Source organism: Erpetoichthys calabaricus, chromosome 3 (genome assembly GCF_900747795.2).
Source record: "Erpetoichthys calabaricus chromosome 3, fErpCal1.3, whole genome shotgun sequence".
NCBI classification, from domain to species: Eukaryota; Metazoa; Chordata; class Cladistia; order Polypteriformes; family Polypteridae; genus Erpetoichthys; species Erpetoichthys calabaricus.
Genome location: NC_041396.2, coordinates 248,811,572 through 248,828,625, shown reverse-complemented (window position 1 = coordinate 248,828,625; position 17,054 = coordinate 248,811,572).

The window sequence follows — 17,054 nt, the reverse complement described above, 5'->3', positions numbered from 1 at the left end:
AATTAGACACTAATTGTACTTAATCTTAGTTAGCTTGCTTGTTAAGATTCCCAGCCCTTAATTACATCTTTTCATTTTAGGCAGCTGCTAACTAAAAATAAGGTACAAATGACAAAGAAACCAGCAGCTGACCATCTAACTTGATCCCGTTTATACCTATGTGTGTGTTTCTATGTTCGTTCATCATGATGTATCTGAAGGACAAAGTCCTCCAGGACTGAACTTGTGAACCCCTACAGAAACAGTATGAAAAAGATACCACTGCTGGAGTGGCTTGGAAATGCAGAGTTTAGCAGGGCTGGCATTTTCAGGGCTGTAGAGCAGTGGGTCTCAAACTCAGCCCTGTGGACCCCTCCTGTACCTGCAGGTTTTTGTTCCAAACAGTTTCCTAAACAGTGTTTCATTTTTTCCTCTAATGGATCTCATTGCATTAGGTGTTTTTTGTTTCTTTTATCTTACTCTTCACAGCACTGTGAATTTTACATTTATAAGACATTTAGAAATATTTGTATTTTTGTGATGGCTGACTCTCTTTTGTTGTTTTAATATTAATGTACCTTTTTTGTTGCTCACTTAATCCTAATAATAGCAACTAACAACATCAGGCTATATGGCAATGAATTCTGAAAGGTTGCAAACTAATGTGGCCCATTGAGGAGCTCATTAGTAAATAATGGATCATATAATCTATAATCTGGAAAAGCAGAGTGAAAGTCATCGTAATGATGAAAATTTTAAAAACTAGGTAAAAAAAATACCCATGAAATACAATAAATGCTTGGTACATTCCAATGAAAATCTACCAAACTTAGCATTGCAATTTGTACATTGATCCCAGAACATAGAAACTGGGCAATAACAGCTTGCTTAATTAGGTTAGGTGTCCAACTGGAAACAGAAGCTGGCTGGAACAAAAACTGAGTCTGAGAACCACTGCCATAGAATAAAAGGAACACAGAGTTTGGTGGGGGTAACTCAGAACACCCACTTTGAGAATCGAAGAATTGGAATTGCAGTTGAATTAAAATTGATATTGAAATTGAAAAACTGGAATTGAATTGGAATTGAAAAATTGGAGAGGTTTGTATGTCACTGTGTCCCAGGGAGCTATGTTGTCTGGAGCAGAAGCTCCTGGTAGGGTCTTGAAGGCAAATACGTTCCAGTTGAGGGGGTCAGACAAAGAATGATTCACGGCCCATAATGATGCAGATCCATAAATTTAAAAAGAGTATGGTGTTACCTGGCCCTTTTTCCGCTGGGTTTCTGGTCTCTCCCTTAGAGATAGGGTGAGAAGAGCAGACATCTGGGAGAGGCCCAGAGTAGAGCCGCTGACCCTTTGCATCGAGAGAACCCAAATGAGGTGGTTTGGACATCTGATATGAATGCCTCCCAGGTGCTTCCCTATGGAGGTTTTACAGGCATGACCAGCTGGGAGGAGGCCCCAGGGAATACCCAGGGCTCACTGGGAAGATTATATTTCCTAGATGGCTTGAGAACACCTTAGGATAGTGTAGCTGGGAAAAGGGACGTATGGGCCTCATTGCTAACACTGTTGCCCCTGTGACCTGGATTCAGAATAGTGGTGGAAAATGAAAGAATGAATGACCTCAGAACACCCTGATGTGGTTAGTGAAGGACAATGGCAGACTTCAAACTATTCAACAGAAGAACAGCTTTTTGCTACACAGTTCGGACACTGCAGGCTGTGGCTTCACAGATTAACTGCTTTGTGGTTTCTTTATTATTGGTATACTTTCACTCAATTTCTTGTACCGTACATTTAGTCTGATTTTAAACACCTTCTAAAAGTGTAAAATATATTTTTTTCCATGAACACTGCCATATATGTATGTTGCTTTAACAGCAAGTCTGGCCTTCCACTTATTGTTTCAAGTCAATTACTTTTTAAGTTCAAAATAGCTTCTTGCAGAAGAGCAGCTGTACGAGCCTCTGCATTACAAAATGCTCCAAGAAAAAGAAGAGCTTCCCCAGAGGAATTCTGACTGAGTGGTCAAAATGTATGGCAGAGCTCCCATGAGGTCTTGTTTCTGTATTTGTGTTCACTTTGAACTAAGGGATAAACAGTTGTACTTGAAAGACTGGAGTCATGTGTTTTAATTCCAATGGCGTTCAATTGAGTGACCCTGAGCAAACCACTTAACCCGCCTGTGCTTTAATTGAAAGAGGGAGAGTATTTGATTGTACTGTTTGTGCAAGATACTTTAGGTTGGTGTTAGCTAAACAGCTCAGCCCGTTCCATTCCAATTAATATGACATGTCTCCTCATACGACCTCACTTTCCTTGTTTAGCAGACAGCTAGTTTATTAGTCTATTCATTTTCTGTATAGGATCAGAATTATCCTCCTCTGTCCTGTACACTGTTTTCTTTTAGGCTATTTTAATATCGGTGTGATTGGAGATACTGAACACTTTGTGGAACTGTTTACATACTGGATGTCCAGAACTACCATATTAGAAAGGCTGCCCACAGGCAAAGTCATGATTAAGTGGTCCGGAGATGAGAAACACACATGGGAGAAGAGAGAGGTGACATGAGGGACAGCTTAAGGGTCACAATAGTAAGAGACTTGATATATCAACGGTATAGTTGAGTGGCCTGTTCTCATCCAGAATTTCTCTAATATCCTAATAGTACAAAACAGAACAGCAAAAACCATGGTCAACTTGTTTTAATTACTCCTAACTACAGTATCTAAGAATGAAGATGTTTGTATTTTGTAGCAACAGCGACAGGCATGGCACTTGTAAAAGTAATATTGCCCCCAGCCATGCTGTGATCAATGCAAAATATTGGTGGCCATACCACCAAAATAATAACTAATAATAACTTTATTTATATAGCAGCGTATCACACATTTACATGCAAATCAAGGTGCTCTACACAAATTAAAAGCCTTATACATGAAGATGGCAAGAGAACAACCACATCTAATTTACACAAACACAGTACAAAAATTAATATGTATACAGTTTATATCTGCATTTGACTGAGGCATTTGTACATGGCAACTCATCAAGTAAAGACAGTTTGATGTTTTTAAACTTAATGAAAAGATACAAAAGCAAATAAAACTGTCCATAGCAGTTTTGTCAGATTTAGGATTGTTGTGATGTGAGATTTTACATATAACTCGATGAATATTTTGTACTGTATATCTTTATTTGTAATTTAGACAAAGCAATGTAATTTAGTGTTTACCCCCCCCTACCCCCCCCCCCCCTTAAGAATGGGTCTGTTTGAATTTTACGACAGGATTTGGGGGATGTGTGTTTTAAACCAGTTTGCCGAGTGTTTCTTTGCTAAAGTTATTTCTACCCCCGCAAATGGGCTAAGGTGTACTTTAATATATGGTTTGGGGGCAGGTGTTAAGATGTTCTATTTCCCCATTGGTCTGAGGTATGGCTGTTTGGAATTGGCTTGTCTCAGAGGCCTTTAAGTACCATGATGTCCTATTGGCTCTAGGGGTTGGACAGAACATCTATAAATGTATGTGTTTAACCTCACACTCTCTCTCTTACCAACCAACATCTGAAAGAAGCATCTCTCTTACCAACCAACATCTGAAAGAAGCATCTCTCTTACTAACCAACATTTGAAAGAAGCATCTCTCTTACCAACCAACATATGATGAAGAAGCATCTCTCTTGCTATCCTGTGATGAAGAGCACAGCTCAGCAGCCATTTTGAACAGACATGTGGCTGAAAGCTGAGCACCAATGATGCCTTAACTAGAGACATTTAAGTAACCACAAGTCTATGTGCCACCTGAACTACATATCATCATTTAATCAGGTTGTATGGTTGCCAATATTCAAATGTACTTTGCATTTTGTTATTATTTATGAATATTATCAATAATACATTATTTAAACTGTAACTTAACTTCTGCTTGTCTTTTTACTGCATCTAATTGCCCGAGTTTATAGATATAGAAAGGAAGGTGGGGATAAGTTATACACAATAGTACCTTATAAACAGTGGTAAGTCTGTAAGATTAGGCATTCTAAGGCTACATATTAATAATACAATAGGGGAAAGTAGAGCAATATATATTACTCTACCAAGACAAAACAAGGATATAGATTTAGATCTTGATTCCAGAATGTGATTAATTGACCAGCTGACCATGAGAAATAAAATTGCAATAGCAAAACAAAAAAACTCTCAAAAATAATACTTACAAATACAAAATTCTATTATGATATGGAGCGTCCACAATGGCAAAATGGGTGAAAGGCCACCAAAACCAAGCAGAGGAACAGGCCAGAACCTTAACTTCGTCAAGAGCAGGCTGAAAAACGTCAAGCTGGCAAAACAACTAGAAATATAGCAAAAAGCCCCACAAGAGAAGGAATGACTGGAAACCCTGGTTTGTACTAAAAATGGCAAACATAGATTCTTTATAAATCAAGGATTTATCAATGAAAATAGCTAATAATATAAAATACTAAAGATGGCTTCATCTTACAAAGGCAAACAATCCCCAATACAATATCTAGTAATCAGAACCCTTAAACAAAGTGAGATTAATTAAAAAAAAAAAACAAAAAAAAAAACAGAAAAATCCAACAACAAAAAGACAATACTTACTATCTCCACTATATATCAGCATGAGCTCAAGTGAGTGCAGAAGGAACTCTGAGTCCACCTCAGGGTGGCGAAGGAGCAGTACAGGAGAAAGCTGGAGCAGAAGTTGCAGAATAACAGCATGAAGGAAGTGTGGGATGGGATGAAGATCATCACTGGCTGCAGCTCGAAGCGGCGTGCCACCATCGAGAGAGACGTGGAGAGAGCAAACCACATGAACAACTTCTTTAACAGGTTTGACCACTCTAACCCACTCTCACCTCGGAGTACTGCACCCTCCACCAATCCTTCTGCTGATACCAGCATAGGAGAGAGTTTCCCCCCACCCACAATTACAGCGACCCAGGTAAGCAGAGAACTGAGGAGACTTCGTGCCAGCAAAGCAGCAGGTCCAGATGGAGTATAGCCCCGACTGCTGAAGGCCTGTGCGCTGGAGCTGGGGAGTCCTCTACAGCGCATCTTCAACCTGAGCCTGGAACAGGGGAGAGTCCCCAGGCTTTGGAAAACATCTTGCATCACCCCAGTCCCAAAGGTATCACGTCCTAGTGAGCTGAATGACTTCTGGCCTGTCGCTCTGACGTCACATGTGATGAAGACCATGGAGCGGCTGCTGCTTCACCACCTGAGGCCACAGGTACGTCACGCCCTCGACCCTCTGCAGTTCGCATACCAGGAGAAGGTGGGAGTGGAGGATGCTATCATCTATATGCTACACCGATCCCTCTCCCACTTGGACAGAGGCAGTGGTGCTGTAAGAATTATGTTTCTGGACTTGTCTAGCATCTTCAACACCATCCAACCTCTGCTCCTTAGGGACAAGCTGACAGAGATGGGAATAGATTCATACCTGGTGGCATGGATTGTGGACTATCTTACAGACAGACCTCAGTATGTGCGTCTCAGGAACTGCAGGTCTGACATTGTGGTCAGCAACACAGGAGCGCTGCAGGGGACTGTATTTTCTCCGGTCCTGTTCAGCCTATATACATCGGACTTCCAATATAACTCGGAGTCCTGCCACGTGCAAAAGTTCGCTGATGGCACTGCTATCGCGGGCTGCATCAGGAGTGGGCAGGAGGAGAAGTATAGGAACCTAATCAAGGACTTTGTTAAATAGTGCGACTCAAACCACTTACACCTGAACACCAGCAAAACCAAGGAACTGGTGGTGGAACTGGTGGTGGACCCCATGATTATCAAAGGAGACTGTGTGCAGCAGAGGGTACAGACCTAAATAAATACCTGGGAGTGCAGCTGGATGATAAATTAGACTGGACTGCCAATACTGATTCTCTGTGCAAGAGAGGACAGAGCTGGCTATACTTCCTTAGAAGACTGGTGTCCTTCAACATCTGCAATAAGATGCTGCAGATGTTCTATCAGACGGTTGTGGCGAGTGCCGTCTTCTACACGGTGGTGTGCTGGGGAGGCAGCATTATGAAGAAGGACACCTCACGCCTGGACAAACTGGAGAGGAAGGCAGGCTCTATTGTAGGCATGGAGCTGGACAATTTGACATCCGTGGCAGAGCGACGGGCACTCAGCAGGCTCATATCAATTATGAAGAATCCACTGCATCCACTAAACAGTATCACCTCCAGACAGAGGAGCAGCTTCAGCGACAGACTGCTGTCACTGTCCTAGTCCAATGACAGACTGAGGAGATCGTTCCTCCCCCACATGCGACTCTTCAGTTCCACCCAGGGGGGTAAATGTTAACACTATACAAAGTTACTGTCTGTTATACCTGCATTTTTATCACTCTTTAATTTAATATTGTTTTTGTATCAGTATGCTGCTGCTGGAGTATGTGAATTTCTCCTTGGGATTAATAAAGTATCTATCTATCTATCTATCTATCTATCTATCTATCTATCTATCTATCTATCTATCTATCTATCTATCTATCTATCTATCTATCTATCTATCTATCTATCTATCTATCTATCTATCTATCTATAAATGAATGATCTCCAGCTTCTGAGCCTTCCCAGCTTACTTATATAGCAAGAGGGAGGTCTCGGGAGTGGTGGACTCCACTCACAAATAACAAGAAACGGCTGAATATTTAAAGAGACAACATAATTAAGCACACAATCGAAAAGATATAAAAAATGCTACATTATAACTTCAAAACAAAAAACACAATAAAATACAGAAACTCGTGTATCTTCATAACAAATCGACAAAAATATGTTTTATTAGATAATAACTATGGAGGGGTGCAGACTATCTTGGCAGCACTGAGCACAAGATGGGAAACTGCCCTGCACAGGCCCGTCAATCTATCACAGGACCCACTCTCACACACACACACATACCCACACTGGGCCAGTATGAAATAGTGTGACATAATATTCTCAAACATTTATGATCTACTTCAACACCCCGAGGGCTATCCCAGCAGCAGTGAGCACAAGGCAGGAATGAATGACAGCACCGGTCATTCACAGGAGCCATCCAGAAAAAAACAAAGCTGCACAACATAATGCAGCAAAACATTCTCAAATTTGTTTAATGCAATTCAGGGAGCCTGACCATAACAGGGTCTACTGACATATAAGCTCATGTTCACACATGGCCTCTCTAGATAAGAATGTGTTAATCTACAATCTGGTCACTCTTAACTTCAGAAGTCCTCTGAAAAAATTGAAAAAAAATGTAAATAAATATATGTGAGTCGATTTTAATTGTATATATACTGTAAATCAGCTGAGCGGCATGGTGGCACAATGGTAGCACTGCTGCTGTGCAGTAAGGAGGCCAGGGCTCACTTCCCTTCATGGAGTTTGAATGTTCTCCCCATGTCTGTGTGGGTTTACTCCAGGTTCTCTGGTTTCCTCCCACAGTCTAACGATGTACAGATTATGTGGATTAGCAATGTTAAATTGGACCTAGTGTGTGTATTTGTGTGTGTCGCTGTTCGCCCTGCAATAGAATGGTGGCCTCTCCATGGGTTGTTCCTGCATTGCTCTCTATTGTTGCTCCAGCTGCACAGCAGTCCTGCTCAGGATGAAGCAGGTTAGAAAATGGATGGACAGATGGATATACTTCAACTCCAGTTGCATCACAAGACACTCGGAAAGTCACAATGTTAAAAGTAGCATTTCAACTGTCATTTCAACATTATTGGTGTCAGCCAAGAGCTCTTCATAAGAAGAACTTGACAAGAGTTCAGCAGCACTGGAAGAGTCCACAACTGTGAATCTGAAATTCTGAGGGGAGGCTTTTATCTGCTGCTCCTATACATGATAAATGCTTATTTCACCCTTTTCTTATTTATGCAGTATTCACTCTATGTAAGATTAGAAAGATTGTGACTTTAGAGATCTCCATATTGATAAAATATTTGCATCCTTTGAATCCATGAAGCCCCCATTTTAATTTTTCAGAGATGTATTAAAATATGCCAAATATAAGTTTCACCAAAAGCTACCTGTCTATCTTCACTTCCCTCATCTTTCTCGGAGGCCATGCCGGCCAGTGTGGATGAAGATTTAGACAACACTTCCAGAGTATATAAAAGTGTATTAAAAGAATGTTCCTCTCAAAGACCTGCCTGATTGGTCAAAAGCCCTGTCTTCAATTAAAAGCTCAAATTTACTTGAATGCGCTTCACTTTTGTGCATAATTCTCATTTTCCAGAAATACTTATTTAACAATACTTTATAAAATAAAATTCATGTGCTTTGTACGTTATGAGCATATGACTGAATAGCTGAACTGTATATGAGTAATTTGATTTTTTTTCCATTGACATTTTAATATTGTTTCCTGTTGTTCAGCATTTGCCCCTGCTGGTCTCCACTGAAGCTCAGTATATCTGAAATTTTATGATCTCCATTCTCAATGAAAACTTTTTTTTTTTTCTTTTTTTTCATAATTTTTTTTCTCAGCACTGCAAACAACATAGAATAAGTAAAATATAAAAAAATTCCATTATTGGTTGGAGTATTCTTTGAGAGATTTCAGTTTTTGATTTTTAATAAATTTGCAAACCTTTGTGGAAAGATGGCTTCACTTTGTTATTATGGGTTATTGAATGTGGATTGATGGACAAAAATGGCAAATATATCTATTTAAAATTAAATCTACTAAACAATAAATTGGGCAGAAAGTGAAATGGGTCTGAATACTTTCTGAATCCATTAATCACCAATAGAGCCATTAAAAATGGAATTGCACAAGCAAGAGCACCACAGCAGGCCTCCTGGAGCTGCATGTGAGAGTTGTTTTATCTATCAGAGAGCTTTATTTAAACAGAAAATGGGCCACATTCGAGGAAGACATGTGGAATTAGTGCATGAAAATGCATGAATGTAAGAGTGTGAAAACCACACATCGAGGCACAAAAAATACACGGAAAGTGCACTTGAGTTAACACCATTTCTGCATGTACACTGTAGGTATGACAAGGCCTAAAGTGTGCAGGATAAACCCTAACTGAAAGCAAGCCGGGTGAGTTGAACATTCCATTAATGTATCATGCAATAGTGTTCAAAAATATAGAAAATGAATTAAATAAAACAAAAAAACACACTCGCTTCCCCCAAACTACAAATTCAATTTGAGATAGACAGGCACCTTCCTCTATTCTGTGTAAACCCATGCTGTAAAAAACCCGGGCTTCTAGAAACCATGGATTCTGACACTTCAATCAATCGATCGCATCAGTTGTGTATTAGTGGCTAAGCGAGTTTCTCTTTTATCTGCGGTTTCACTTTGGCGACAGTGTGGCTTTCTTTGAGTTTCATGCTGCAGCCTCGCATTTCTGGGCCAGACAGACAGATGCACACATTTCCATGTGTAGACATTTATATATAAGATAGGATAAAATTTGTATTTATAATCATTGTGTAATCCAGCCACATGAAGTGCAAAAAATGGGAGTAGGCCAACAAAAATTCACACACGTAAGTCCAGATCACGTCTTATTTATAATGGATTAGAGCATGAAAATATATGTACGCCAAAAAACAGGAAAATGTATTTGCCAGAAGAAAAAAAATCAGATTTAAAAAACCTAGCATACACACATTTGAATGCAATTTACCCTTTATAAATCACAATCACACGCCTATAATTGCCACCCTGAAACAACCACAATTGTGCTAATCAAGCTTGTGTATTCATAATGCTGCAGACCTTCAAATACCTATTTACAAACCCATCCAAAACCCTCTTCAAATAGAACTATTAATATTACTCACAACATATAATACAAATAAACAAAAATAATAATAGCAAAACAATGAAAGTCTGGAACCAACAAAATGTTTGAAATGGATACAGTCCTTATAGATGTCACTACAGAAAAATCTCTGATTTAAGAATTGTGAATGTTAGAATGGGTGACAAAGAGCGCTCCCCAAAATCTTAAACGTAACTTGAACGTAGCTGACCTACCTTTAGATATCTTCAGGCACTGTCCAAGCCTATTACCAGCATTGTTTCCTTTTAGATAAACTTACAGATTGGAGTTCACCATGATCTACTAAATAATGAGGAGGTCATCAAGGAAATGCTCCACATCTCCTACTCTTCTTCCTTTAAATTATCACACACTCTTGCTTCAATCTATCAACATCCTTTTCAAGAGGTCTTTGCAGGTAAAGTCAACCCTTCCTATTCTTGACCATTTCCATTGGACCCCTTTCAGATCTGTCACACCTCTTTGTATTACCTGTATGTATTTGTTTGTACAACATCTATGATCACGTCCATCTTTTGCATCACATCCACATCCACCTGCATTAATTTTTGCATCACATGCATGAATTCTTACTTAATAATAATAATAATAATTCTTTACATTTATATAGCGCTTGTCTCACTACTCAAAGCACTACTTATTCAGAAAGTGATAATGTTACAGAAACAGACAAACAAAACGGATGCAGACCACCAGGCTCATTACAATTGATTGGGCCAGGGTTATAAGGTTACTGTTGAGTGTTGATAACAGGACCTAAACACATCTTTCTTCTTGCATTAATGGCATGAATGTTTCTGGTCACTTACTGTAACACCAACATTTTTTGCTTTCATTTCAAATGCAATTTTGCATGAATTGCTATTCACAATAATCCCTAAAGCTGCTTAAGCACTATTCAGAGTAACCCAGAAAAAACATTACTGCTTAAAGAATGATCTACTATGATAATTTACACTTCACTGTTGGCATGTCATCTTACCTTACCAGTGTATAAAAATATAAATGTAACTTGGAATGGGGATCCAAGTCAGAACACCTCATTTATTGCCAGAAGGGCATGTGAAGTCACCTAAAATGAGGAATGCCAATGCTCTAGATACACTAGTGTGTCTTTGGCACTGAATGGTTACAAACCTCCTGGTTTTATTAATCCTGGAGACTGGAAGAGGAAGAGTTTCAAGCAAGTCAAAACACGACTTAGTGAAATTCTTCTGGGTTGTGGTGCTCCTTGCTGCAAAGGAAGAAAATAAACAGTTGGTGTAACCTCAATTGCTTTCCTTATTGATATCATCCCAGTGTATGCTCTTCAACAATTGGACACATGTGACAGTGGACTATAATTCAGTAAGAAAATCATGTCCTGTTTCATTTCAAATTAGACAAAATCTATTTCAAATTACAAGGGGCCTTCTAAAACTTTGTTTTGAATTTGACAGGCATTTAATAATTTCCTTCATGACCTAAGCATGCCGAGCCTTTCAAATGCCTCTGTACGTTGATAACTTCATATTACGTTTTCTGACTTTTTTCCCTCTGGATAAGTAGGTGATAGGATGTTAGATTTGATTTAATTGTGATATAGCATTGAACTGGTAATTCATTCATTAAAAAAAATTAAAAAGAACCACTAGCTTTTTCTGAACTTGGTTGAGCTGTTCAGCTTTATGTTACTTATCTTTGTACACTTACTCTACATTTTTATGGAAGCCATATGCGATTGTAAATCTAATTTTCATTTACAGTAAACCAGCAGTCTTTCCTAAACTATGTTTGTGAAAGTAAACCGCTAGGGGCCACTGCACTGAATTGGGTGCCCCATCTGGGATGTACCCTGGGCAATGTCACAGACAAAATGCTGAGATAGGGTCCAGAATATCTAAATAAGGCCTGGAGGACTGGGCTAGAGCAACCACCGATCTTTGAGATAAGAATGCAACAGCAGGCTGATGCTGGAATGCTTCTGAATCCTGCTGGGGCTACTTGGTAGATGTAATTCTGGATGGCAGCCCTGGTGGAAGGAATACAGGGGCTTATCTGAGTCAGTTCCTGGGCTTTCAGCTCACTGGAAGTGCTGCTTGGAGACATCATTTCGATGTGGGAAGTAGTCCGTGACCAGGATTTAAGACAGCATCTGCTCATTTATTCCAGGAGAATCAGGAGTGAAGCAAGGACTAGGACTCACCTAGCGGAGTAGAGGAGGAAGTGGAGAAGATGGGAGTATTAATAGGTGCAGGATGGAATCAAGCAGACATAAGGTGGATGTGTTGATAGAGTTAGTAAGGGCATATCAGAGTAAAGTCATAATATTAGATGGCTCAGCACTGTGATTGAGACTAATTTGCCTTTTGACTTTGTATGTTATAACTGATTGTGGACGCCAGATCTGGTACTGACTATGGCGGCTGGTCAGTGTCACTTTTATTACCAACTGCCATGACTAGTTGGTCTCCACTGTCAGAATCAGATTTAGGAATGGTCTGACTCTATCTTATTAGTGAAACAAGTGATGTTTGGAGTCTTACTAATGTTTCTCCGCTGGTAAAGGAGATAAGAAACAATTAAGGGTATTAATTCTGCCATCCACACTACTAAATTTTCATTGAAAAGTGCAGACAATTGTGTCCATTTTAAACTTTCATCCACTCTAACCTGGAGTTTTAAACTCATGAAATTGCATACCTTTGAACAAGCTCTCTACAGCCAAGTACTTCAGAAAATGTTGGTTTGGAAAGGCAAAAACATAGACTTTTAAAAACACAGACTTTAATTGCATTCTGACTGGTGTGGACACTGATATGGGGCACCAACACAAGCAGGCTTGGACACAAATTTAAAATGAAGAGTTTCTAGTCATGGGAAACTCTTCTTAGGCAAGTGTTTCCCACCACAGCCACAAGTACAAGTAAGCACAGACACAACTCTTTGTCTTCTTCCTCTCTGTGCCACTGGTCATTTCATTCCTCCACTCCTCCTCACAAGCTTCATTTTCCTTCCTCCCAACTCTGGCTCTCAGGACTGAGGCAGGCAGCTCCTTTTATCTATCACCCAGAAGTACTTCCGGTGTTCCATATATGTCGTCTGAAAGCACTTCCAGGTAAGGTGGAAGCCCCATTAAGTAGGGCTCCCCAGTACCCCTGGTGGTACTCCTGGAATCCAACAGGGCCGAGTCAAAAATCTCCATAATCCATGATGCCCTGTGGGAATCTAAGGCACTGCTGCAACCCAGGGGGGGCTGCCATCTAGCCATTCAGGGGAGATAATGCCCTGTGCACACTCTCTACCCCGGTCCTTCCATCTTGAGAGAGTCCCAGCCAGTAGGGACATTGCCTGTGCAAGCACACTGGTTTCTTCTCTTTACTTTGCATTTCTCTGGTTGGATCTTGATCATTGCAAAGTCTCATTCTCTAATTTGTCAGCCTTCACAGAAGTAAACTATTTCCAACATAACAGGCTTAGAAGAGTTGCTTTCCATGATGTTTCTTGTGTTACTTATCTGAATGCTTCAAAATTGCGTTTTGTACAGTTTGAATACTGCAAACATATAATATACTGGTTACTACAGTTTTGCAATAAATTCCGTGACTGGTGGCATTACCACTCCTTCAAGAATTTTTCCAGCAATTCACAAATACCCAGCAGATGTGAACATCTACGTCATATGCATTTTCAGTTGTTTTAGTGTGGATGGAGATAAACACTTTGTTAAATAATGTGAAAACTCTAGTTTTGGTTTACAAACATCATTTATAAATGAAAATGTTGCAGTGTGGATACAGCCTTAGAAAGCTGGTCAAACAAACTTAAGGCTACAGACTTGTTCCATTAGCAGCCATAATTGATCAGCACTTGAGAAAATGGCTGCAAACATGCTGCCATGCTGCCCTCCTGCATGTGAGCTCAATACCCATGTTCTTCTGTGATGCAGAGGAGTACTCCAGTTCTTGTTTATATCAGCTGATGACCTTCAAGCAAGCAAACAAACAGATTGGGAACTGTTTTGCAATCTCCTTTCATTAATTTTCTAATATTCGTAAGCCTTTACATTTGTTTGGTACATAATGTGGTGCCCATTTTACATCACACATTATTATCCAGTTTTTGACTGCTTGTAAAATGAGAGAACTTCACATAGATGTTGAGTGATTGTTAATTTGTGAGAAGCACTTGGTATAAAAAGCCCATTAGTCTATTGCAGTGCAAATTCAGATCAGCATATTTATCCATCTATTTTCTGTATAAGTTCCAATTCTGAGTCACTGGGAACCACATGCTCTTCTTCATATTATTGTAATCGATCCGTCATCTGTGTGCATTTAGTCAAATTCTACGGCTGCACTCAGGTCCCAATCCAGTTGCTTCATTGTGTGGTGGGTGTGGCAACGGGCTGTATCAGCGCATGCTCGCAACCAACCTAGGTTGGAGGAGTTGGTGAGCTTGCTTAAGTACGATTAGATGTAAGGCAGTGAGCAACCCTGGACGAGGTGGCAGCCTGTCCATTACTTATCACATACCCATATCCACGCACACCAAGCACTTTGGAGTCCCAAATCTGAATAAGTGAAGAAAACTAGACTACCAGGAAACCAGACTGACACCTAAAGGTCCTAAAGATACAAAATATTCCTACACACAAGGCTAACGAACTGTTGCATGAATAATAGAAGATTCCTGATTTAAGGCTCACACATCACGATTGAGGGTAAGAAATCAGGAATCTTCTATTATTCATGCAACAGTTCGTTAGCCTTGCCAATGTTGACATCTGTAACCGCACATTACTGATCTTAAACGGCTTCCACCACCGAAATACAGCTGCATGGCTAATCGTTTCATTCCCGTATGCTTGCCATAACATTTCAAGAGTTTCATTACCGCTCTTCCCAAGCTTAACGCAACATTCAATCACACATCCCTGTCGTATTCTGACAGGAACGTCTTCTTTTTCCGCCATGACAACACGTACCAGATGCTTCCATTCGCAATGAGAGAACGCTGAAGAATGCAAGTGCAGGTCCACACATGTCGATGTATGCCATTCACAAACACTTGCACAGCATTCTAATGTCTACCTCACTGAAATGGAAACGGAGACAGTCTCATTACTTTTCGATCAGCCTTCGTATTTACAATAGCTGTACATGTTCCTCATATGGTGTGTTTGTCTTGCTTTAACGTTTATAGGTACAGAACAACTGTAAATCTGTTCAGGTTACTGCAGGAGGAAGTCAAGCATACAACCATATAATGTTTTGTTTGAGTAGAGGTTATTACTAAAATGATAAAATAGTAAATAATTAAATAATAAATAAGACTGAACATATACCATATTTTACTACTGATTATTTGTTGTTAGTTTGCTGTTTTTTGGGACTAAAAATGAAAATAAAGTTTCACTTGAGTGGTTGTGATGGTAGTATTTTAACCAAAATATCACCACCCACCTCAAAATTTCAGATGCCCTCCTGCTGATTTTTCCCTGGCGCTGGTTCTGCCTGTGCTGCTTGTTGCTAATCGGCAGCATCTGGAGACAATTAAGGGAGAGGACTCCACACAAAAGGGTAAGTTAAACTTCTTTGAAACAAAAGCATTTACAACTATGGCAAAGAATAAGCACATTTCTTAGAAAGATTTGTAAATGCAGATGATTAAAAACACATGATCAATTAAACGTATGTGTGACGCGCTGATTATGAAATTAACTAATACAAAAAAACTGCACCCGTTCGGTCACCAACGATTGAACTTAAAAACCAAAGGACTACTGGATTAACGTGTGTCATGTGACATGAGGGGCACGTATTGAGCATTTGTAAGATGAATGAAATAATGTGTGAGTTCCTTTATAATTTGGTTTATACTACATGTTCACATTATACTGACTTAGTGAGTTATACTTTTCTGAAAGTGTTCAGCTCTTTTTGAATTATTCTGTATAGTTATAGGAAGTTTAATACCACAGTTACTGCCATGAATCTACTATCAAGAAAATTAAACTGAATGATATGGTCAGAAGAAACAGTAAATATTTAAAATTAGGGTTGAGAGCTTAAACAATCCTAAGGCAGAAGTGCTGAATTTCTTACTTTATATTTTGTTATACTGAACATACAAGCAGTTGGACTAGCTTAGCATCATACATCTAGTCATAGGTGGGGACTGAACTAGCAATCCTGCTTATTTGCTCCATATGATTCAAATGATTTTGAAGCAAATGTGTTTTGATGCTTGGGTGAGCAGATATTTGTAAAGATCACTATGGGAGATTTGTCAGTCTCATTTTCTGAAAAGAAAAGAAAAGCCATCAGTGTAACTTACATGTCCTCTCAGACTTAACATTAAGATGAAGAAAACAGCTTCCAGTTACAACCAGAGTTCTTAAATCCAGACTAAATAGACCTACTACCTTACATTTTATACTTACGTTTTTCAGAGATACCACCCTCACTATTGATGACCCAGCTCCAGGGAGGTTGTAGCACTGTCTGTCCGGCTGAGTGACTGGTTCACATGCTATGGCAGTAACCTTAGGCCTTAGCACAGGAATATACTGACTGAGTGCCAGCATGAGCAACTCATTTGCAGGCAGAGAGAAGAAAACACTTGTCAGTTGGCCCTCGGTCACCTATGAAGTGTATGTGTCTCAAGCAGCCAAGCCATAGTGAGTTACAGCTCAACAATTTTAATTATATCCAATGGCATTTCTGTATTAAGGGTCAGCGGGGCACAGCTTACCAGTTGATGTGCAAAATAAGTAATAAGCTGCCTTCTGTAAATTAACTTATTAAAATGTTTAGGGTGACTTTTTGGCAAGTTGTATAGCTGCTGTCTTACAACAAGGAGACCAGGTTATGCGTCCTTGGTGTTACCTGGGTTCAGTTTGCATGTTGTCTGTGTGGGTTTGTCTCCAGTTTCCTCCCACATTCCAAAGACATGCAGCTTAGGTAGACTGATGTTGCTAAATTGGCCCAAATGTGTGTGTGTTCACCCTGCAATGGACTGGCGCTTTGCCCAGGTGTTGTTCCTGCCTTATGCCAAATGACTGATGGGATAATCTTCAGCTACCCTGTGACCCTGCCCTGGATTAAGTGCCTTTATAAACAATTTGTTTTCCAATTTTCCATTATATGACCAATGTAATTTCCTATCTAGAAAATTATTGGTGTTATAGTACTGTCTCTGCCAGGGGGGCTAGCTCTATTGACCCTGCAGTGCTCTTGGTTTACCAGTGG